Source organism: Ranitomeya variabilis, chromosome 1 (assembly GCF_051348905.1).
Source record: "Ranitomeya variabilis isolate aRanVar5 chromosome 1, aRanVar5.hap1, whole genome shotgun sequence".
Lineage (NCBI taxonomy): Eukaryota > Metazoa > Chordata > Amphibia > Anura > Dendrobatidae > Ranitomeya > Ranitomeya variabilis.
Genome location: NC_135232.1, coordinates 579858464 through 579884433, shown reverse-complemented (window position 1 = coordinate 579884433; position 25970 = coordinate 579858464). Strand labels below are relative to the sequence as shown.

The window sequence follows — 25970 nt, the reverse complement described above, 5'->3', positions numbered from 1 at the left end:
CTTGGATAATGTCCAGCGAGACTTTTTCATTCAACGCAGCAGAAGCGGCGGAGATTCTGGCTAAAGTAACCGCACCGAGCGATTTTCTACAGACTCCCACCCAGGAGATTAAAAATCGGGATCTGGAACGTGAGTCTAGAAGAGCCATCAATTTGGAGCTTCATATTATAACCTTGGCGGAATATCTTCGGGTCCAACGAATCCCGAGGGGTCTGAGGGTATCTTTACAGCCAACTTTCTTCAGGGACGATAAAGACTATTATACAAAATTTGAGCATATACTGAACAAATGCTCTGCGGACCTGATGACACTTACTTTATCTTATCTGCAAAAGAACCTGGAATCGGTCAAATCTCAAATAGTGGCCATCGAGAGTCAACTGGCCAGCACCATGCCCCAGGAGGAGTTCCAGGAACTCAAGACAAAGAACCAAGATCTGTTCCGCACACACAGGATGGAATTGGAGAAGAAGAAGAGGTCAAAGTTCGTAAGAGATACGGAGGATTACCTCCAGAACCGTGTCTACCATTGGCGTGGTACTCGCCAATTCAACCGACGTCGCAGCTCCCAAAGTTCCTCAGGCTCCACCGACAGCCGATCTGGCACATCATATACCTCTACATCTCACTCTTTTTTAGGGAACGGTCGGAGCCGCCAAAGAGGAAAACGAGGCGGGGGGGCCAATGCCGCCGGGGACTCCAAAAACCAGATGACAACCAGATCCCAGGTAAGGACTTACCACTGGTGATTAACATCTCTTCCAGGAATCTGGACACACACCAACTCTCCTTACTTCAAAAGGGCTTATCGTTTTGCCCCATGTACAAATTCAACACCTTCGAATTAAGTATGGACTTACAGAGATTCTATCGGAACATCAGATTACGGGTTCATTTCTCTGAGCAACCATCCGTATTGGAAACCCCGCGTCAGGACCACGCTCCGTTACTTGCACTTCAAGAATTGGGATTACGGTTGCCTAGTACGTACATGCCTCCGAGAAACAATCCTCCAGTGGAAACTTTTGTCTCCCTGGTCGAAAGGGACATTCATCGCTTCTATCGAGAAGTGGAGCAGGGAAAATTTCATTTTCAAACCAATTTGACACAGTCTGAGAGGCTCTCTATTGAACTGCTATCATCTGATAAATCACTGATCTTAAAACCAGCAGATAAAGGTGGAGCCACCGTGATTATGGACAAATCTGATTATTTAGAGGAAGTGTTTAGACAGCTCAATGATTGGGCAGTCTATAAAAAGATATCGTTTAATCCCTTAAAGGGAACCTGTCACCACGTTTTTGGAAGATGGGATAAAAATAGCGTTAAATAGGGGCAGAGGTGGGCGTTACATTAGTGTGTTTGTTATGCGTTTATTACCCACCTAAGTTGCCGAAATACCTTTGCAAAGTCTCCGTTTTCGCCTGTCAATCAGGCTGGTCTGGTCAAAAGGGCGTTGTCTTCCCCCAGATTTTGCGTAGTTTTCCGTTGGTGGCGTAGTGGTGTGCGCATGCCCAAGGTCCCGAATCCTCTGCCAGGGGATTTAAAAGAGCGCGCTGTTCGTTATTTCATTGGTGATCGGTGGGCGCGGCCATCTTCCTTTGGCCGCGCGTGTGCAGAAGCGGCGCTCTGCTGGCCGCGGCTTCAGGAAAATGGCCGCCGCGATATCCATCTGCGCACGCGCGGCATCCCGCGGCCATTTTCCTGAAGCCGCGGCCAGCAGAGCGCCGCTTCTGCGCACGCGCGGCCAAAGGAAGATGGCCGCGCCCACCGATCACCAATGAAATAACGAACAGCGCGCTCTTTTAAATCCCCTGGCAGAGGATTCGGGACCTTGGGCATGCGCACACCACTACGCCACCAACGGAAAACTACGCAAAATCTGGGGGAAGACAACGCCCTTTTGACCAGACCAGCCTGATTGACAGGCGAAAACGGAGACTTTGCAAAGGTATTTCGGCAACTTAGGTGGGTAATAAACGCATAACAAACACACTAATGTAACGCCCACCTCTGCCCCTATTTAACGCTATTTTTATCCCATCTTCCAAAAACGTGGTGACAGGTTCCCTTTAAACCATATAGAAAAGAAAATTGAACAGATCTTGGGGGTACATCCCCAAGCAGGTACCATTGATAGCAAAATGAGGGATTTTCTCACCAAAACAGATCCCATCACTCCTATCTTCTACATTTTACCCAAGATACACAAAAGATTAAATAAACCACCAGGCCGGCCCATCGTTTCTCTAAAGGTACCTTCACACGAAGCGACGCTGCAGCGATAGCGACAACGATGCCGATCGCTGCAGCGTCGCTGTTTGATCGCTGGGGAGCTGTCACACAGACAGCTCTCCAGCGACCAACGATGCCGATGTCCCCGGGTAACCAGGGTAAACATCGGGTTGCTAAGCGCAGGGCCGCGCTTAGTAACCCGATGTTTACCCTGGTTACCAGCGTAAAAGTAAAAAAACAAACAGTACATGCTCACCTGCGCGTCCCCCGGCGTCTGCTTCCTGACACTGACTGAGCTCCGGCCCTAACAGCACAGCGGTGACGTCACCGCTGTGCTTTCACTTTCACTTTAGGGCCGGAGCTCAGTCAGTGTCAGGAAGCAGACGCTGGGGGACGCGCAGGTGAGTATGTAGTGTTTGTTTTTTTTACTTTTACGCTGGTAACCAGGGTAAACATCGGGTTACTAAGCGCGGCCCTGCGCTTGGTAACCCGATGTTTACCCTGGTTACCAGTGTAAAACATCGCTGGTATCGTTGCTTTTGCTTTCAAACACAACGATACACGGCGATCGGACGACCAAATAAAGTTCTGGACTTTATTCAGCGACCAGCGACATCACAGCAGGATCCTGATCGCTGCTGCGTGTCAAACTAAACGATATCGCTAGCGAGGACGCTGCAACGTCACGGATCGCTAGCGATATCGTTACAAAGTCGTTTCGTGTGAAGGTACCTTAACAGACTCTGTCTTATCACCATTGGCCATTGTATTAGAAAAAATTCTCACACCTTTAATTAAGACCACACAGTCCTTCCTGCTAGATACCAATGATTTCATTGGTATCATCAAATCCTTGAGCCCATTACCCCAAACATGCCTCTTGATCACTTGGGACGTAAACAGTTTGTATACGTCCATAACCCACGAGAAAGGGTTACAGGCCACGGATAGGCTTCTAAGTGAAGCCAAAGTCGACATCAAAATCCATCATTTTTGCGCTGACCTTTTAGATCTGGTACTGAAGGAAAATTACTTTATGTTCCAAGACTCATTTTATGTTCAACAGCAGGGCACAGCAATGGGCTCGAATGTTGCGCCTCCTTTTGCGGTTGCCTACATGGCAGCCTTTGAAAATGACTTCGTTTTTTCCTACCCTCTGTTCATCAGTCATTGTAAAATATGGCGGAGATACATTGATGACATTTTTTGTATATGGGATGGACCTATGGAGTCACTCTTGACATTTGACAACCATATAAATAACATATGGCCAGAATTGAAGTTTACCATACAACATGACACCAAGCAAATTAGTTTTCTGGATACTTTGGTTTACAAAGAGAGGGATGGTTCTCTTGCCATTGACCTATATACCAAACCTACAGACCGTAACGGCCTACTCCATTTCAGTAGCTGTCACCCTCCCTCAACAAAAAACTCCATCCCCAAGTCCCAATTCCAAAGGGTAGAACGGATTGTCTCGGATAACAGTAGAAAGAAAATCAGACTGACAGAGATGGAGGGGAAATTTTCTAACAGAGGCTATCCACGGGGGATACTCTCCAAGGCCAAAACAAATACATCACAGAGAAGGTCCAATATTGGTACAAAAAGAATTCCTTTTGTCACAACCTTTCACCCATTCTCAGGCCTGGTACAATCTACTATCAGGAGGCATTGGAACATCTTGTCTAAAAGTTATCCACTTATCCCTGAATTTAAATCTCCATTTCTTTCATGTTTCAGACGCGCTACAAATTTAAAAGACAGGTTGGTCAAAGCTGATATAGGCCCAGAGACAACTGTAGCCAGACAAACTTTCCTCCAAACTCAGAGAAAGGGTACCTTCCCATGCCTCAATTGCCTACAGTGTAGCAATGTCCAAAAGGGCCCCACAGTTTTCCACCCGCAAACGGGTAAAGCCCTACCGATCAAGGGTTTTTACACTTGCGAATCCACGTACGTCATCTATGTCATCAAGTGTCCTTGTGGCCTAGCATATGTGGGGGAAACCATTCAAGCTGTTCGGGACAGAGTGTCCCAACACAAATCCACCATTCGGTGCAAGAAAACGCATCTACCTCTCCCCCACCATTTTATTGAAAAAAATCATAACATTTCCCAACTCCGATTTCAGGTATTGGAGCATATAGATCCCCAGAGGAGAGGACAGAATCGCATAAATATACTCAAAAGACGGGAAGCATTCTGTATCTTTACCTTGCAGACCCTAGAACCTAAGGGACTTAATAGGGACTATGATGTAGCAGCATTGCTCTAGTCTTAATATTGAAAATATGTATATAGCTCCTTAATTGTGGTAATATGTTTATAAGGTTGTTTTAAATTTGTTGGTCTAATTCTGTTATGTCTCTTCCTTTTTTTCCCCAGAATCGTTAGTCTCACGACTCACACGGGGCACTGACGGTCGTATACGGCACTATAGATGGTAGGATATATGAGCACTGGCTCTGAACCACTCAAGCGTCTCTATCTGTCTACTCAATCCTATTGTTTCATGCTTGTCTTTCTTCATGGCGACATGGTCGCCCTGGCAACCACCATGTAAGCCTTCGCCCACATTATTCTCTCTGTATGAGCTCCATGCAAGCTCTGGCCCCAACGCATGCGCAGTTCTACATGATACGATCCCCCTGCAGTAACTGCTGCTCTCATGACTCATTCAGCTCCAATAAAGCGCCAGGCACGCATGCGCAGTTGGATCATGCCGCGGTCACATGACCGGGATGATGCGGCGGGTCACATGACCCGATCTTACAGGGCATTTATACCCGGAAGTACCGCCATAGCACAGCGGTCTCCGGGAACCTCTGTCTCCACGCCACATAGCTGGTGTTGTAAGGTAACTACTGGCTCATATTACATAGCGCCCACTGTCATGATCTCTGCAGGCAGAGATCATAGCAAGCCTATAGAGGGACAAGCTCTCGGAAGATGGAACTATACTGACCATGAACTAAGCCTGCCGCGCAACTAGAAATAGCCAGGTAGCATTTCCTATTTATCGCTAGATGCCCAGCTCTGGCCTAAGACCTAAATAGCTAGCAAAGGGAAATATAAGACCTGGCTCACCTCTAGAGAAATATTCCAAAGAAGACAGTAGCCCCCCACATATAATGACGGTGAGTTCAGATGAAACAACAAACGCAGCAGGAAAATAGTCTTAGCAAATTTGAGGTCCGCTTACTAGATAGCAGAAGACAGATAGTATACTTTCATGGTCAGCAGAAAAACACTAACAAAACACCATCCAGAGATTACCTTAAACTCTGGCATTAACTCATAACGCCAGAGTAGCAATCCCTGATCAACGAGAGCTTTCCAGACACAGTAACAAAACTTCAGCTGTGAACTGGAACAAATAGGCAAAACAAAACATGGACAAAAGTCCAACTTATCTAGTAGTAGTCTAGAAGCAGGAACAAGCACTGAGAGGCATCAGATAACATTGTTGACCGGCAAGAAACCACCAGAGAAATGAGCTTAAATAGCGACACCCACTACTGATGGAACCAGGTGAAACAGGAAAGAGGATGACAAGTCCAATTCCACAAGCGGCCACCGGGGGAGCCCAGAATCCAAATTCACAACAGTACCCCCCCCTCAAGGAGGGGGCACCGAACCCTCACCAGATCCACCAGGGCGACCAGGATGAGCCCTATGGAAGGCACGAACAAGATCAGAAGCATGAACATCAGATGCATTGACCCAAGAATTATCCTCCTGGCCGTAACCCTTCCAGTTGACCAGATACTGGAGTCTCCGTCTGGAAACACGAGAGTCCAAAATTTTCTCCACAACGTACTCCAACTCACCCTCAACCAACACCGGAGCAGGAGGCTCAACTGAAGGTACCACAGGTACCTCATACCTGCGCAATAACGACCGATGAAAAACGTTATGAATGGAAAAGGACGCAGGGAGGTCCAAACGGAAAGAAACAGGATTAAGAATCTCCAATATTCTATAAGGGCCGATGAACCGAGGTTTAAACTTAGGAGAAGAGACCCTCATAGGGACAAAACGAGAAGACAACCACACCAAATCTCCAACACAAAGCCGAGAACCAACACGACGATGACGGTTGGCAAAACGCTGAGTCTTCTCCTGGGACAACTTCAAATTGTCCATAACCTGCCCCCAGATGTGATGCAATCTCTCCACCACCGCATCCACTCCAGGACAATCCGAGGATTCCACCTGACCGGAGGAAAATCGAGGGTGAAACCCCGAATTACAGAAAAACGGGGACACCAAGGTGGAAGAGCTGGCCCGATTATTGAGGGCGAACTCTGCCAATGGCAAAAAAGCAACCCAATCATCCTGGTCAGCAGAGACAAAACACCTCAGATATGTCTCCAGGGTCTGATTAGTCCGCTCGGTCTGGCCATTAGTCTGAGGGTGAAAAGCAGATGAAAAAGACAAATCTATGCCCATCCTAGCACAGAATGCCCGCCAAAATCTAGACACAAATTGGGTACCTCTGTCAGAAACAATATTCTCAGGAATACCGTGCAATCGGACAACATTCTGAAAAAACAGAGGAACCAACTCAGAAGAAGAAGGCAACTTGGGCAGAGGAACCAAATGGACCATTTTAGAGAAACGGTCACAGACCACCCAGATGACAGACATCTTCTGGGAAACAGGCAGATCTGAAATAAAATCCATCGAGATGTGTGTCCAAGGCCTCTTAGGAATAGGCAAGGGCAACAGCAGTCCGCTAGCCCGAGAACTACAAGACTTGGCCCGAGCACAAACGTCACATGACTGCACAAAGACTCGCACATCTCGTGACAGGGAAGGCCACCAGAAGGATCTTGCCACCAAATCCCTGGTACCAAAAATTCCGGGATGACCTGCCAATGCAGAAGAATGTACCTCAGAGATGACTCTGCTGGTCCAATCATCCGGAACAAACAGTCTATCAGGCGGACAACGATCCGGTCTATCCGCCTGAAACTCTTGCAAGGACCGCCGCAGATCAGGAGAAACGGCCGACAAAATTACTCCCTCCCTAAGGATACCTGTGGGTTCAGAATTACCAGGAGAGTCCGGGTCAAAACTCCTAGAAAGGGCATCTGCCTTAACATTCTTAGAACCCGGTAGGTATGACACCACAAAATTAAAGCGAGAAAAAAATAAAGACCAGCGCGCCTGTCTAGGATTCAGGCGTCTGGCAGTCTCAAGATAAATCAAATTTTTGTGGTCAGTCAATACCACCACCTGATGCCTAGCCCCCTCGAGCCAATGGCGCCACTCCTCAAACGCCCACTTCATGGCCAAAAGCTCCCGATTCCCAACATCATAATTCCGCTCTGCGGGCGAAAATTTGCGAGAAAAGAAGGCACAAGGCCTAATAACGGAGCAGTCGGAACCTTTCTGCGACAACACTGCCCCAGCTCCGATCTCCGAAGCGTCAACCTCAACCTGAAAAGGCAGATTCACATCAGGCTGACGCAACACAGGGGCAGAGGCAAAACGGCGCTTAAGCTCCTGAAAGGCCTCTACAGCATGAGGGGACCAATTAGCAACATCAGCGCCTTGTCTGGTCAAATCAGTCAGTGGTTTAACGACATCCGAAAAACCAGCAATAAATCGGCGGTAAAAGTTGGCAAAGCCCAAAAATCTCTGAAGACCCTTAAGAGAGGAGGGCTGAGTCCAGTCACAAATAGCTTGCACCTTGACGGGATCCATCTCAATGGAAGAGGGAGAAAAAATATACCCCAAAAAGGAAATTTTCTGGACCCCAAAAACGCACTTAGACCCCTTCACACATAAAGAATTAGACCGCAGAACCTGAAAAACTCTCCTGACCTGCTGGACATGAGAGTCCCAGTCATCAGAAAAAATCAGAATATCATCCAGATATATTATCATAAATTTATCCAGAAAATCGCGGAAAATATCATGCATAAAAGACTGGAAAACTGAAGGGGCATTAGAAAGACCGAAAGGCATGACCAAATACTCAAAGTGGCCCTCGGGCGTATTAAATGCGGTCTTCCACTCATCCCCCTGCCTGATCCGCACCAAATTATACGCCCCACGAAGATCAATTTTAGAGAACCACTTAGCACCCTCTATACGAGCAAACAAATCAGTAAGCAATGGCAATGGGTATTGATACTTAACAGTGATCTTATTCAGAAGCCGATAATCAATACATGGTCTCAAAGAGCCGTCTTTTTTTGAGACAAAGAAAAACCCAGCTCCCAAGGGAGAAGAAGATGGACGAATATGTCCCTTTTCCAAAGACTCCTTTATATATTCCCGCATAGCAGCATGTTCCGGCACAGACAGATTAAACAAACGACCCTTGGGATATTTACAACCCGGTATCAAATCTATGGCACAATCGCACTCACGGTGCGGAGGTAACGACCCAAGCTTGGGTTCGTCAAAGACATCTTGATAATCAGAGAGGAACTCAGGGACTTCAGAGGGAATGGACGACGAAATAGAAACCAAAGGTAAGTCCCCATGAATACCCTTACATCCCCAGCTCAACACAGACATTGCTCTCCAGTCCAAGACTGGGTTGTGAGACTGCAACCATGGCAATCCCAGTACCAAATCGTCATGTAAATTATACAGCACCAGGAAACGAATAATCTCCTGGTGATCCGGATTGATACGCATGGTTACTTGTGTCCAGTATTGTGGTTTATTATTAGCCAATGGGGTGGAGTCAATCCCCTTCAGAGGAATAAGAGTCTCCAAAGGCTCTAAATCAAAACCACAACGATTGGCAAAGGACCAATCCATAAGACTCAGAGCGGCGCCAGAGTCAACATAGGCGTCCGTGGCAATGGATGACAAAGAGCAAATCAGGGTTACAGACAAAATAAACTTAGACTGAATGGTGCCAATGGAAACAGACTTATCAAGCTTCTTTGTACGCCTAGAGCATGCTGATATAACATGAGTAGAATCCCCACAATAGAAACACAATCCATTCTTCCGTCTAAAATTCTGTCGCTCGCTCCTGGACAGAATTCTATCACACTGCATACTTTCTGGCGTCTTTTCCATAGACACCGCCAGATGGTGCACCGGTTTGCGCTCCCGCAGACGCCTATCAATCTGAATAGCCATTGTCATGGACTCATTCAGACCTGCAGGCACAGGGAACCCCACCATAACATCCTTAACGGCATCAGAGAGACCTTCTCTGAAAGTTGCCGCCAAGGCGCACTCATTCCACTGAGTAAGCACAGACCATTTACGGAATTTTTGGCAGAAAACTTCAGCTTCGTCTTGCCCCTGAGATAGTGCCATCAAAGTTTTTTCTGCCTGAAGTTCCAAATGAGGTTCCTCATAAAGCAAGCCCAAGGCCAGAAAAAACGCATCCACATCGCGTAACGCAGGATCCCCTGCTGGCAATGAGAAGGCCCAATCTTGAGGGTCACCCCTGAGCAAGGAAATCACAATCCTAACCTGCTGAGCAGGGTCTCCAGCTGAACGAGACTTCAGGGACAAATAAAGCTTACAATTATTTCGGAAATTCTGGAAGCTAGCTCTATTCCCTGTGAAGAACTCCGGCAAAGGAATTCTCGGCTCAGATACCGGAGCATGTACCACAAAATCTTGTAAATTTTGTACTTTCGTGATGAGATTATTCAAACCCGCAGTTACACTCTGGAGATCCATTATTGTCAGGTGCACACAGAGCCATACAGAGATTAGGAGGAGAGAGAGAAAAAAGACTGCAGCAAGGCAGACTGGAGGAAAAAAAAAAAAAAAAAAAAAATTCCAGCAGACTTCTTATAACTCTCCTTTCTCAACCTGGGTCTTTAACACTTTATTGGCCGGTCAAACTGTCATGATCTCTGCAGGCAGAGATCATAGCAAGCCTATAGAGGGACAAGCTCTCGGAAGATGGAACTATACTGACCATGAACTAAGCCTGCCGCGCAACTAGAAATAGCCAGGTAGCATTTCCTATTTATCGCTAGATGCCCAGCTCTGGCCTAAGACCTAAATAGCTAGCAAAGGGAAATATAAGACCTGGCTCACCTCTAGAGAAATATTCCAAAGAAGACAGTAGCCCCCCACATATAATGACGGTGAGTTCAGATGAAACAACAAACGCAGCAGGAAAATAGTCTTAGCAAATTTGAGGTCCGCTTACTAGATAGCAGAAGACAGATAGTATACTTTCATGGTCAGCAGAAAAACACTAACAAAACACCATCCAGAGATTACCTTAAACTCTGGCATTAACTCATAACGCCAGAGTAGCAATCCCTGATCAACGAGAGCTTTCCAGACACAGTAACAAAACTTCAGCTGTGAACTGGAACAAATAGGCAAAACAAAACATGGACAAAAGTCCAACTTATCTAGTAGTAGTCTAGAAGCAGGAACAAGCACTGAGAGGCATCAGATAACATTGTTGACCGGCAAGAAACCACCAGAGAAATGAGCTTAAATAGCGACACCCACTACTGATGGAACCAGGTGAAACAGGAAAGAGGATGACAAGTCCAATTCCACAAGCGGCCACCGGGGGAGCCCAGAATCCAAATTCACAACAGCCCACCGCTGGTGGCTATCATACATAATATTTAGACAAGTTTCGTCTATGTATCTTTTCCCAGCGCCATCCATAGCGGCGGATTTGCGCCTGCACCCAGCACAGCCTCTTCAGGAATATAGAGGTAACTGGGTGTACACCAATGGTCATTTTTCCTGGGGAGTCTTGTACCTAGATTGGGGTTATTACATATATATATATATACTTTTCCCTTATATGCCATAGGCTTTCTGCCTCTCTCCTCTTGGTCCCGGGTTACCCAGCTAAGGCCTATCTGGCCTTGATATATCTACGTGCATTTTTCCAGGTAACGTTACTCCATATGCTCCATTATTTACCTTAGGGCCCTGTAATGTTCCCATAGTCCACAGCTCAGCAGCGTTTAATTAGTTTAGTGTCATCGTGTGGTTGCCACATGGTCCCTATACTTTCTTCCACTGCTTTTTTTTCTTTTCGGTCAGCCATATAATCTTGTGCCTTATACCACTATCTTAATTCCTATATCAGGTCACGTATATTAGTCATTAATGTTAAAATTCTCCTTACAGCCGGATACCTATACGGACACTAACAATTTCCCAATTAACAGATGTTGTCACACTTTTCTTCATAGGTTATCTCTTATTTGTTGTAGTGCACAACACCTTTCTCAAGCACCCGGACTATTCCTCCACCTAGTATCCTTTGAGGTAGCATTGACCTCGACCACATATGGAGTCCTCTTACAGGATTGACCGTCTTGTGCCATAACCTTTTGTTTCCATGCCATTTGTTCTTTTCCTTACCTTTACTTACAGCTGTATAGCTTGTTTAGCTCTTGATAATAGGAAGCACTCACAGCTCACGGATCACGATACCGGATTTGCTCCAGCCGTCACGATTGCGCACTTCTTTGTCGCCACATGTTGGATCTGGTCTGGAAAAAATATAACTGCAAAACCGTTGTTCTTTATATTGTGCACTTTTTGTATATTGTTATTTATTTTATTCTATGATCTGCCTATATTTCAGTTTGATAAGAAGGAATTTCTGATGAAGGTCTGGTGTATGGACCGAAAACGTTTATTCTTTAACTGGATGCACAAATAAAATGGAATAATCATCTTGCAAATAATCCTCTGAGTGCCAAGTTATTTTGATTGTCAGCTGTAATGGAAGCGGACATGCCTGCTGTTTTTTACCGATCACAGAAAACGAGCACACCACAAGTTTCTCGATTTACACTAACATCTCCACCTGTACCTCTCTCACTGTCCAGCAGTTTGTTTGGTTCACAGTACTCTCAGCACTCCAGCCAGCCCACAGTTCCACAGTTCTGGTCACGTAAAAGATTGTTTACTCCTACGCATGACAAAGCTAAGAGGTTGTTGGCCACGGAAATGCTGCCTTTCCGCCTGGTAGATACAGTTTCCAAAAGCAGATGGCCGTCGCAGTCCCCCAGTACAAACTGTCCAGTCGCCATTACTTTTCTAAGAAAGCCTTGCCTGCGCTACACCAGCATGTCGCAAACAACATCACCTGTTCCTTGACTAAATTTCTGTCTGCCAGGGTGCATTTAATCACAGACACTTGGAAAAGTAAGCATGGCCAAGAGCGTTACATCTCGCTGACTTGGCACTGGTTGACTCTGGTGGCTTTGTGGACAGGCGCTGCTCCACAAGTCTTGGAATCCCCAAGACTTGCAGGGCAAAGCTCTACATTTAACACTTCCTCCACTGCTTCTGCCTCCTCTAGGGCCTCCACCTGCAGCCTCAACCTCTGCCTTAACGAGATATGCATTCCAACAGTGCAGAGTAGGGTTGAGCGAAACGGGTCGTTCATTTTCAAAAGTCGCCGACTTTTGGCAAAGTCGGGTTTCATGAAACCCGATCCGACCCCTGTGCGGGGTCGGCCATGCGGTACGCGACTTTCACGCCAAAGTCACGTTTCAATGACGCGAAAAGCGCCATTTCTCAGCCAATGAAGGTGAACGCAGAGTGTGGGCAGCGTGATGACATAGGTCCTGGTCCCCACCATCTTAGAGAAGGGCATTGCAGTGATTGGCTTGCTGTCTGCGGCGTCACAGGGGCTATAAAGGGGCGTTCCCGCCGACCGCCATCTCACTGCTGCTGATCTGAGCTTGGGGAGAGGTTGCTGCCGCTTCGTCAGAAGCAGGGAGAGCGTTAGGCAGGGTCCATTAACCACCAAACCGCTTGTGCTGTAGCGATTTCCACTGTCCAACACCACCTTCGGTGTGCAGGGACAGTGGAAGCTACATTTTTTTTTTCTCTCAGCGCTGTAGCTCATTGGGCTGCCCTAGAAGGCTCCCTGATAGCTGTATTGCTGTGTGTACGCCACTGTGCAAACCAACTGCTTTTTTCAAAGCACATATCCTCTTGTTCCTTCCTTTCTGCACAGCTATCTTTTTTGTTTGTCCACACTTTTTATTTAATTTGTGCATCAGTCCCCTCCTTATTGCTGCCTGCCATACCTGGCTGAGATTACTGCAGGGAGATAGTAATTGTAGGACAGTCCCTGTTTTTTTTTTGTTTTTTTTGTGGGAGTTTAAGATTGGCATTTCTGCTACAGTGCCATCCCTGTGTGTGCCATCTCTCACTCAGTGGGCCATAGAAAGCCTATTTATTTTTTTGCTTGATTTGGGTTCTAAAATCTACCTTAAAAAAAATCACTACATCAATCAGTGGGAGAAAAATATTGGCCTCAGTCAGGGCTTGTGTGCCACTCCTGACTCCTGTGTGTGCCATCTCTCACTCAGTGGGCCATAGAAAGCCTATTTATTTTGTTGCTTGATTTGGGTTCTAAAATCTACCTGAAAAAAAATCACTACATCAATCAGTGGGAGAAAAATATTGGCCTCAGTCAGGGCTTGTGTGCCACTCCTGACTCCTGTGTGTGCCATCTCTCACTCAGTGGGCCATAAAAAGCCTTTTTTTTTTTTTTTATTATTTGGTTTCTAAATTGTCCCTGAAAAAAACATTTTATCTTATTTGGTTTCTAAAGTCTCCCTGAGAAAAAAATAAAAATAAAAAAAACAGTGGGAGATTAATATTGCCCTTTCTGCTTGTGTGCCAGTCTTGACTCCTGGGTGTGCCACCTCTCTCTCTCAAATTGTGGGCCATAGAAAGCCTATTTATTTTTTTGCTTGATTTGGGTTCTAAAATCTACCTGAAAAAAAATCACTACATCAATCAGTGGGAGAAAAATATTGGCCTCAGTCAGGGCTTGTGTGCCACTCCTGACTCCTGTGTGTGCCATCTCTCACTCAGTGGGCCATAGAAAGCCTATTTATTTTTTTGCTTGATTTGGGTTCTAAAATCTACCTGAAAAAAAATCACTACATCAATCAGTGGGAGAAAAATATTGGCCTCAGTCAGGGCTTGTGTGCCACTCCTGACTCCTGTGTGTGCCATCTCTCACTCAGTGGGCCATAGAAAGCCTATTTATTTTTTTGCTTGATTTGGGTTCTAAAATCTACCTGAAAAAAAATCACTACATCAATCAGTGGGAGAAAAATATTGGCCTCAGTCAGGGCTTGTGTGCCACTCCTGACTCCTGTGTGTGCCATCTCTCACTCAGTGGGCCATAGAAAGCCTTTTTTTTTTATTATTATTATTTGGTTTCTAAATTGTCCCTGAAAAAAACATTTTATCTTATTTGGTTTCTAAAGTCTCCCTGAGAAAAAAATAAAAAATAAAAAAACAGTGGGAGATTAATATTGCCCTTTCTGCTTGTGTGCCAGACTTGACTCCTGGGTGTGCCACCTCTCTCTCTCAAATTGTGGGCCATAGAAAGCCTATTTATTTTTTTTGCTTGATTTGGGTTCTAAAATCTACCTGAAAAAAAATCACTACATCAATCAGTGGGAGAAAAATATTGGCCTCAGTCAGGGCTTGTGTGCCACTCCTGACTCCTGTGTGTGCCATCTCTCACTCAGTGGGCCATAGAAAGCCTTTTTTTTTTTTTATTATTATTTGGTTTCTAAATTGTCCCTGAAAAAAACATTTTATCTTATTTGGTTTCTAAAGTCTCCCTGAGAAAAAAATAAAAATAAAAAAAACAGTGGGAGATTAATATTGCCCTTTCTGCTTGTGTGCCAGTCTTGACTCCTGGGTGTGCCACCTCTCTCTCTCAAATTGTGGGCCATAGAAAGCCTATTTATTTTTTTTGCTTGATTTGGGTTCTAAAATCTACCTGAAAAAAAATCACTACATCAATCAGTGGGAGAAAAATATTGGCCTCAGTCAGGGCTTGTGTGCCACTCCTGACTCCTGTGTGTGCCATCTCTCACTCAGTGGGCCATAGAAAGCCTATTTATTTTTTTGCTTGATTTGGGTTCTAAAATCTACCTGAAAAAAAATCACTACATCAATCAGTGGGAGAAAAATATTGGCCTCAGTCAGGGCTTGTGTGCCACTCCTGACTCCTGTGTGTGCCATCTCTCACTCAGTGGGCCATAGAAAGCCTTTTTTTTTTTTTTATTATTATTTGGTTTCTAAATTGTCCCTGAAAAAAACATTTTATCTTATTTGGTTTCTAAAGTCTCCCTGAGAAAAAAATAAAAATAAAAAAAACAGTGGAAGATTAATATTGCCCTTTCTGCTTGTGTGCCAGTCTTGACTCCTGGGTGTGCCACCTCTCTCTCTCAAATTGTGGGCCATAGAAAGCCTATTTATTTTTTTTGCTTGATTTGGGTTCTAAAATCTACCTGAAAAAAAATCACTACATCAATCAGTGGGAGAAAAATATTGGCCTCAGTCAGGGCTTGTGTGCCACTCCTGACTCCTGTGTGTGCCATCTCTCACTCAGTGGGCCATAGAAAGCCTATTTATTTTTTTGCTTGATTTGGGTTCTAAAATCTACCTGAAAAAAAATCACTACATCAATCAGTGGGAGAAAAATATTGGCCTCAGTCAGGGCTTGTGTGCCACTCCTGACTCCTGTGTGTGCCATCTCTCACTCAGTGGGCCATAGAAAGCCTATTTATTTTTTTGCTTGATTTGGGTTCTAAAATCTACCTGAAAAAAAATCACTACATCAATCAGTGGGAGAAAAATATTGGCCTCAGTCAGGGCTTGTGTGCCACTCCTGACTCCTGTGTGTGCCATCTCTCACTCAGTGGGCCATAGAAAGCCTTTTTTTTTTTATTATTATTATTTGGTTTCTAAATTGTCCCTGAAAAAAACATTTTATCTTATTTGGTTTCTAAAGTCTCCCTGAGAAAAAAATAAAAAATAAAAAAACAGTGGGAGATTAATATTGCCCTTTCTGCTTGTGTGCCAGACTTGACTCCTGGGTGTGCCACCTCTCTCTCTCAAATTGTGGGCCATAGAAAGCCTATTTATTTTTTTTGCTTGATTTGGGTTCTAAAATCTACCTGAAAAAAAATCACTACATCAATCAGTGGGAGAAAAATATTGGCCTCAGTCAGGGCTTGTGTGCCACTCCTGACTCCTGTGTGTGCCATCTCTCACTCAGTGGGCCATAGAAAGCCTATTTATTTTTTTGCTTGATTTGGGTTCTAAAATCTACCTGAAAAAAAATCACTACATCAATCAGTGGGAGAAAAATATTGGCCTCAGTCAGGGCTTGTGTGCCACTCCTGACTCCTGTGTGTGCCATCTCTCACTCAGTGGGCCATAGAAAGCCTTTTTTTTTTTTTTTTTTATTATTTGGTTTCTAAATTGTCCCTGAAAAAAACATTTTATCTTATTTGGTTTCTAAAGTCTCCCTGAGAAAAAAATAAAAATAAAAAAAACAGTGGGAGATTAATATTGCCCTTTCTGCTTGTGTGCCAGTCTTGACTCCTGGGTGTGCCACCTCTCTCTCTCAAATTGTGGGCCATAGAAAGCCTATTTATTTTTTTGCTTGATTTGGGTTCTAAAATCTACCTGAAAAAAAATCACTACATCAATCAGTGGGAGAAAAATATTGGCCTCAGTCAGGGCTTGTGTGCCACTCCTGACTCCTGTGTGTGCCATCTCTCACTCAGTGGGCCATAGAAAGCCTATTTATTTTTTTGCTTGATTTGGGTTCTAAAATCTACCTGAAAAAAAATCACTACATCAATCAGTGGGAGAAAAATATTGGCCTCAGTCAGGGCTTGTGTGCCACTCCTGACTCCTGTGTGTGCCATCTCTCACTCAGTGGGCCATAGAAAGCCTATTTATTTTTTTGCTTGATTTGGGTTCTAAAATCTACCTGAAAAAAATCACTACATCAATCAGTGGGAGAAAAATATTGGCCTCAGTCAGGGCTTGTGTGCCACTCCTGACTCCTGTGTGTGCCATCTCTCACTCAGTGGGCCATAGAAAGCCTTTTTTTTTTTTTTTTTTATTATTTGGTTTCTAAATTGTCCCTGAAAAAAACATTTTATCTGATTTGGTTTCTAAAGTCTCCCTGAGAAAAAAATAAAAATAAAAAAAACAGTGGGAGATTAATATTGCCCTTTCTGCTTGTGTGCCAGTCTTGACTCCTGGGTGTGCCACCTCTCTCTCTCAAATTGTGGGCCATAGAAAGCCTATTTATTTTTTTGCTTGATTTGGGTTCTAAAATCTACCTGAAAAAAAATCACTACATCAATCAGTGGGAGAAAAATATTGGCCTCAGTCAGGGCTTGTGTGCCACTCCTGACTCCTGTGTGTGCCATCTCTCACTCAGTGGGCCATAGAAAGCCTATTTATTTTTTTGCTTGATTTGGGTTCTAAAATCTACCTGAAAAAAAATCACTACATCAATCAGTGGGAGAAAAATATTGGCCTCAGTCAGGGCTTTGTGTGCCACTCCTGACTCCTGTGTGTGCCATCTCTCACTCAGTGGGCCATAGAAAGCCTTTTTTTTTTTTTATTATTATTTGGTTTCTAAATTGTCCCTGAAAAAAACATTTTATCTTATTTGGTTTCTAAAGTCTCCCTGAGAAAAAAATAAAAATAAAAAAAACAGTGGGAGATTAATATTGCCCTTTCTGCTTGTGTGCCAGTCTTGACTCCTGGGTGTGCCACCTCTCTCTCTCAAATTGTGGGCCATAGAAAGCCTATTTATTTTTTTGCTTGATTTGGGTTCTAAAATCTACCTGAAAAAAAATCACTACATCAATCAGTGGGAGAAAAATATTGGCCTCAGTCAGGGCTTGTGTGCCACTCCTGACTCCTGTGTGTGCCATCTCTCACTCAGTGGGCCATAGAAAGCCTATTTATTTTTTTGCTTGATTTGGGTTCTAAAATCTACCTGAAAAAAAATCACTACATCAATCAGTGGGAGAAAAATATTGGCCTCAGTCAGGGCTTGTGTGCCACTCCTGACTCCTGTGTGTGCCATCTCTCACTCAGTGGGCCATAGAAAGCCTATTTATTTTTTTGCTTGATTTGGGTTCTAAAATCTACCTGAAAAAAAATCACTACATCAATCAGTGGGAGAAAAATATTGGCCTCAGTCAGGGCTTGTGTGCCACTCCTGACTCCTGTGTGTGCCATCTCTCACTCAGTGGGCCATAGAAAGCCTATTTATTTTTTTGCTTGATTTGGGTTCTAAAATCTACCTGAAAAAAAATCACTACATCAATCAGTGGGAGAAAAATATTGGCCTCAGTCAGGGCTTGTGTGCCACTCCTGACTCCTGTGTGTGCCATCTCTCACTCAGTGGGCCATAGAAAGCCTTTTTTTTATTATTATTATTTGGTTTCTAAATTGTCCCTGAAAAAAACATTTTATCTTATTTGGTTTCTAAAGTCTCCCTGAGAAAAAAATAAAAAATAAAAAAACAGTGGGAGATTAATATTGCCCTTTCTGCTTGTGTGCCAGACTTGACTCCTGGGTGTGCCACCTCTCTCTCTCAAATTGTGGGCCATAGAAAGCCTATTTATTTTTTTTGCTTGATTTGGGTTCTAAAATCTACCTGAAGAAAAATCACTACATCAATCAGTGGGAGAAAAATATTGGCCTCAGTCAGGGCTTGTGTGCCACTCCTGACTCCTGTGTGTGCCATCTCTCACTCAGTGGGCCATAGAAAGCCTATTTATTTTTTTGCTTGATTTGGGTTCTAAAATCTACCTGAAAAAAAATCACTACATCAATCAGTGGGAGAAAAATATTGGCCTCAGTCAGGGCTTGTGTGCCACTCCTGACTCCTGTGTGTGCCATCTCTCACTCAGTGGGCCATAGAAAGCCTTTTTTTTTTATTATTATTTGGTTTCTAAATTGTCCCTGAAAAAAACATTTTATCTTATTTGGTTTCTAAAGTCTCCCTGAGAAAAAAATAAAAATAAAAAAAACAGTGGGAGATTAATATTGCCCTTTCTGCTTGTGTGCCAGTCTTGACTCCTGGGTGTGCCACCTCTCTCTCTCAAATTGTGGGCCATAGAAAGCCTATTTATTTTTTTTGCTTGATTTGGGTTCTAAAATCTACCTGAAAAAAAATCACTACATCAATCAGTGGGAGAAAAATATTGGCCTCAGTCAGGGCTTGTGTGCCACTCCTGACTCCTGTGTGTGCCATCTCTCACTCAGTGGGCCATAGAAAGCCTATTTATTTTTTTGCTTGATTTGGGTTCTAAAATCTACCTGAAAAAAAATCACTACATCAATCAGTGGGAGAAAAATATTGGCCTCAGTCAGGGCTTGTGTGCCACTCCTGACTCCTGTGTGTGCCATCTCTCACTCAGTGGGCCATAGAAAGCCTTTTTTTTTTTTTTTTTTATTATTTGGTTTCTAAATTGTCCCTGAAAAAAACATTTTATCTGATTTGGTTTCTAAAGTCTCCCTGAGAAAAAAATAAAAATAAAAAAAACAGTGGGAGATTAATATTGCCCTTTCTGCTTGTGTGCCAGTCTTGACTCCTGGGTGTGCCACCTCTCTCTCTCAAATTGTGGGCCATAGAAAGCCTATTTATTTTTTTGCTTGATTTGGGTTCTAAAATCTACCTGAAAATAAATCACTACATCAATCAGTGGGAGAAAAATATTGGCCTCAGTCAGGGCTTGTGTGCCACTCCTGACTCCTGTGTGTGCCATCTCTCACTCAGTGGGCCATAGAAAGCCTATTTATTTTTTTGCTTGATTTGGGTTCTAAAATCTACCTGAAAAAAAATCACTACATCAATCAGTGGGAGAAAAATATTGGCCTCAGTCAGGGCTTTGTGTGCCACTCCTGACTCCTGTGTGTGCCATCTCTCACTCAGTGGGCCATAGAAAGCCTTTTTGTTTGTTTTTTATTATTTGGTTTCTAAATTGTCCCTGAAAAAAACATTTTATCTTATTTGGTTTCTAAAGTCTCCCTGAGAAAAAAATAAAAATAAAAAAAACAGTGGGAGATTAATATTGCCCTTTCTGCTTGTGTGCCAGTCTTGACTCCTGGGTGTGCCACCTCTCTCTCTCAAATTGTGGGCCATAGAAAGCCTATTTATTTTTTTGCTTGATTTGGGTTCTAAAATCTACCTGAAAAAAAATCACTACATCAATCAGTGGGAGAAAAATATTGGCCTCAGTCAGGGCTTGTGTGCCACTCCTGACTCCTGTGTGTGCCATCTCTCACTCAGTGGGCCATAGAAAGCCTATTTATTTTTTTGCTTGATTTGGGTTCTAAAATCTACCTGAAAAAAAATCACTACATCAATCAGTGGGAGAAAAATATTGGCCTCAGTCAGGGCTTGTGTGCCACTCCTGACTCCTGTGTGTGCCATCTCTCACTCAGTGGGCCATAGAAAGCCTATTTATTTTTTTGCTTGATTTGGGTTCTAAAATCTACCTGAAAAAAATCACTACATCAATCAGTGGGAGAAAAATATTGGCCTCAGTCAGGGCTTGTGTGCCACTCCTGACTCCTGTGTGTGCCATCTCTCACTCAGTGGGCCATAGAAAGCCTTTTTTTTTTTTTTTTTTTTTTTTTTTTATTATTTGGTTTCTAAATTGTCCCTGAAAAAAACATTTTATCTTATTTGGTTTCTAAAGTCTCCCTGAGAAAAAAATAAAAAATAAAAAAACAGTGGGAGATTAATATTGCCCTTTCTGCTTGTGTGCCAGTCTTGACTCCTGGGTGTGCCACCTCTCTCTCTCAAATTGTGGGCCATAGAAAGCCTATTTATTTTTTTGCTTGATTTGGGTTCTAAAATCTACCTGAAAAAAAATCACTACATCAATCAGTGGGAGAAAAATATTGGCCTCAGTCAGGGCTTGTGTGTCACTCCTGACTCCTGTGTGTGCCATCTCTCACTCAGTGGGCCATAGAAAGCCTATTTATTTTTTTGCTTGATTTGGGTTCTAAAATCTACCTGAAAAAAATCACTACATCAATCAGTGGGAGAAAAATATTGGCCTCAGTCAGGGCTTGTGTGCCACTCCTGACTCCTGTGAGTGCCATCTCTCACTCAGTGGGCCATAGAAAGCCTTTTTTTTTATTATTATTATTTGGTTTCTAAATTGTCCCTGAAAAAAACATTTTATCTTATTTGGTTTCTAAAGTCTCCCTGAGAAAAAAATAAAAATAAAAAAAACAGTGGGAGATTAATATTGCCCTTTCTGCTTGTGTGCCAGTCTTGACTCCTGGGTGTGCCACCTCTCTCTCTCAAATTGTGGGCCATAGAAAGCCTATTTATTTTTTTGCTTGATTTGGGTTCTAAAATCTACCTGAAAAAAAATCACTACATCAATCAGTGGGAGAAAAATATTGGCCTCAGTCAGGGCTTGTGTGCCACTCCTGACTCCTGTGTGTGCCATCTCTCACTCAGTGGGCCATAGAAAGCCTATTTATTTTTTTGCTTGATTTGGGTTCTAAAATCTACCTGAAAAAAAATCACTACATCAATCAGTGGGAGAAAAATATTGGCCTCAGTCAGGGCTTGTGTGCCACTCCTGACTCCTGTGTGTGCCATCTCTCACTCAGTGGGCCATAGAAAGCCTATTTATTTTTTTGCTTGATTTGGGTTCTAAAATCTACCTGAAAAAAATCACTACATCAATCAGTGGGAGAAAAATATTGGCCTCAGTCAGGGCTTGTGTGTCACTCCTGACTCCTGTGTGTGCCATCTCTCACTCAGTGGGCCATAGAAAGCCTTTTTTTTTTATTATTATTTGGTTTCTAAATTGTCCCTGAAAAAAACATTTTATCTTATTTGGTTTCTAAAGTCTCCCTGAGAAAAAAATAAAAATAAAAAAAACAGTGGGAGATTAATATTGCCCTTTCTGCTTGTGTGCCAGTCTTGACTCCTGGGTGTGCCACCTCTCTCTCTCAAATTGTGGGCCATAGAAAGCCTATTTATTTTTTTGCTTGATTTGGGTTCTAAAATCTACCTGAAAAAAAATCACTACATCAATCAGTGGGAGAAAAATATTGGCCTCAGTCAGGGCTTGTGTGCCACTCCTGACTCCTGTGTGTGCCATCTCTCACTCAGTGGGCCATAGAAAGCCTATTTATTTTTTTGCTTGATTTGGGTTCTAAAATCTACCTGAAAAAAAATCACTACATCAATCAGTGGGAGAAAAATATTGGCCTCAGTCAGGGCTTGTGTGCCACTCCTGACTCCTGTGTGTGCCATCTCTCACTCAGTGGGCCATAGAAAGCCTATTTATTTTTTTGCTTGATTTGGGTTCTAAAATCTACCTGAAAAAAAATCACTACATCAATCAGTGGGAGAAAAATATTGGCCTCAGTCAGGGCTTGTGTGCCACTCCTGACTCCTGTGTGTGCCATCTCTCACTCAGTGGGCCATAGAAAGCCTTTTTTTTTTTTTTTTTTTTATTATTTGGTTTCTAAATTGTCCCTGAAAAAAACATTTTATCTTATTTGGTTTCTAAAGTCTCCCTGAGAAAAAAAAAAAAAATAGGTGGGAGATTAATATTGACATTTGTGCTTGAGTGACAGTCCTGCGTGTGTGGCATCTCTGTGATTTGGTGCCACAGAAAACAGAGTGTGTAACATTGTGCCTGATTTTCCTTGTGGTCTCACCAACCTGTTAAGGGATATTGAAATCATACTGAAGTTATAGCTCACCGTGTAAGTTGTTTGACAGCAACAAATAAAGTTACTTTGGTTAAGTTTTTAAAACAATGAGGAAGTCTGGTGCAAGAGGTCGTGGCCGTGGGCGTTCATTGTCAGCTGGTAATGATGGTAGTGGTAGTGGAGCATCAGGTGGTCGTGGGGATAAAAATATTCCACCTAAGTCTGGAGCTGTGGAGCCAGTTTCGTCGTCTGGCTACACAAGGCCTCGAAAGCTCTCTTTTCTGGGAGTAGGAAAACCGCTTTTAAAGCCGGAGCAGCAACAGCAAGTTTTGGCTTACATTGCAGACTCAGCCTCTAGCTCTTTTGCCTCCTCTTCTGAAACTGGTAAATGTAAAAGCAGCGCGTCGCTTGTGGATGTTCACGGTCAGGGACAAGTCGCTTCCTTGTCCTCTTCAGCAAAAACTACAACAAGAGAGAAGGATGCAGCAGGCGACACAATGGGTTACTCCATGGAGCTCTTTACACATACCGTCCCTGGCTTAGAAAGTGAATCACTTAACAGGCCATGCCCATTACAAGTAGATTCTGACGTGGAGTGCACTGATGCACAGCCACAGCCAGAGTATTATGCTGCTCCTTTGACTCAGACCACAACATTGCCCTCTCAGGGTACAGATCCACAATCAGACCCTGATGAGACTATGTTGCCCCGCCACGAACGCTATACCACCGACCGACACAGTGACACAGACGAAGTTGCACACGAGCTCGAAGAGGAGATAATAGATGACCCAGTTGTTGACCCCAATTGGCAGCCATTGGGGGAACAGGGTGCAGGCGGCAGCAGTTCAGAAGCGGAGGTGGAGGAGGGGCCGCAGCAGGCATCAACATCGCAACAGGTTCCATCTGCCGGGCCCGTATCTGGCCCAAAACGCGTGTCAAAGCCAAAACCTGTTGGAGGACAGCGTGGCCATCCGGTTAAAGCTCAGTCTGCAATCCCTGAAAAGGGATCCGATGCTAGGAAGAGTGCAGTCTGGCATTTTTTTAAACAACATCCAATTGATCAGCGCAAAATCATCTGTCAAAAATGTTCAACTAGCTTAAGCAGAGGTCAGAATCTGAAAAGTCTCAATACTAGTTGCATGCATAGACACTTAACCACCATGCATTTTCAAGCGTGGACTAACTACCAAACGTCCCTTAAGGTTGTAGCACCCTCGGCCAATGAAGCTAGTCAGCAACGCAACATCCCTTCCGTCACTGTAAGGCCACCATTTTCCGCACCACCGGCAGTATCTGTGCAGGTTTCTTTGCCAGCCAAAAGCAGTCAGGGTCAGGGAATCACCAGTTTTTTAGGAGGAAATATTGCATCTAGGGCACCGGCGGAAACAATACCGTCTCCAACCGTCTCTCAGTCTGCCATGTCCACCGGCACACCCGAAAGTTCCACGATCTCCAGCTCTCCAGTCCAGCTCACACTACATGAGACTCTGGTTAGAAAAAGGAAGTACTTATCCTCGCATCCGCGTACACAGGGTTTTAACGCCCACATAGCTAGACTAATCTCGTTAGAGATGATGCCCTACCGGTTAGTTGAAAGCGAAGCTTTCAAAGCCCTGATGGAGTACGCTGAACCACGATACGAGCTACCCAGTCGACACTTTTTTTCCAGAAAAGCCATCCCAGCCCTGCAACAGCATGTTAAACAGCGCATCGTCCATGCACTCAGGCAATCTGTGAGTACAAAGGTGCACCTGAATACAGATGCATGGACCAGTAGGCATGGCCAGGGACGTTATGTGTCCATCACGGCACACTGGGTGAATGTGGTGGATGCAGGGTCCACAGGGGACATCAATTTCGGGACAGTTGTGCCTAGCCCACGGTCTAGGAAACAGTTGGCTGTAGGCGTTCGCACCCCCTCCTCCTCCTCCTCGTCCTCCTGCAGAAGCTACAGCTCTTCCACAGACCGCAGTCGGCCAACCACTCCATCGGCAGATGACACTGTTGCACACCAGTTGTCCCATTATGGGCCAGCTACTGGCAAGCGTCAGCAGGCTGTATTGGCTATGAAGTGTTTGGGCGACAACAGACACACCGCGGAAGTTCTGTCCGAGTTCTTGCAACAAGAAACGCAGTCGTGGCTGGGCACAGTAGATCTTGAGGCAGGCAAGGTAGTGAGTGATAACGGAAGGAATTTCATGGCTGCCATCTCCCTTTCCCAACTGAAACACATTCCTTAGAGCAAAACAAAAAACCCTCATATTAAGTGATAGGATCCCTTCATGGATACATGTAACACACCAATAGAGAACTATGAAGACTCAGGATCAAAAAGTAAGTTTAAAAACCCAATTTTTATTACAAAATATATCTAAAATCACACACAGATAAAAAATACACGTACTGGTGAGACGTTATAATAAACAGATGCAAAGTCAGGAAACAAAAGCTACAGACTAAGAAGACCCCTATACATAATCACCAGCGAGGTGTCAGCTCGCCATAGAACCTAGATAGACATACCGTGTGACCGGCTTACTACCACATATATAAAGTCTACATAGGATATATAACTTAAGATATACTGCAGCGTCCCTGAATATCCCTAGTGGTCAACAGGTGAAAAAATACTAAGTCACGATAAGCAGCAGTAATTACCTGTAGTCATATTGAGTCAGGGGAGAAGGGGTCGTATAGTCTGTGCGCACCTCGACGCGCGTTTCACTGCGACGGCAGCTTCGTCAGGAGGTAAGGTACTGGCGTGGTGAGGATCTATATGTACCGGACATGATGTAAAAATGCACGGCACCTGCGAGATGGCGCATCGCCGCCATGTTGCAGCGTCACCTAGGGGACCGCGCTCACCCTGCGCGTCACCTAGTCACGTGCAGCGATCACATGATCGGGCACGTGACCCAGGCAACATCGCTAGGCCCTGGAGCGCTTCCCCATGGAGACGCAGCAGCGCATGCGCGGCGTGCGCACACAAGTGCCGGTAAGGAATAGTGTGTAGCCCTATACCAAGAAACACATGAACATGTCACCACCAAACAGGCTGTATTGCCCCCCAAAAAGATGGTATACTGACTACCCTAGTAATAAAGAAGCCCATATTCTAGGTGGAATCACATGTGCATACATATGCATAACATCCACATATGTGTAGATCGTACTCAGTCCAAAGGGGATGTTATAAAAATAGACCATATTGCTAACCAACAGAAAAACTGTCATGGGGGTGTAAA

At 44.2% G+C, this 25970-nt stretch overlaps 1 long non-coding RNA gene across 1 annotated transcript; it reads left to right on the top strand.

Annotated features, from left to right (window-relative positions):
* The first annotated feature begins 548 nt into the window (after positions 1 to 548).
* LOC143805902 (uncharacterized) lies at positions 549 to 10895 on the top strand. The gene is made up of 3 exons (XR_013221357.1): positions 549 to 728; positions 4627 to 4684; positions 10860 to 10895. It is a non-coding gene; the product is annotated as an uncharacterized LOC143805902 (long non-coding RNA).
* The last annotated feature ends 15075 nt before the right edge of the window (positions 10896 to 25970 follow it).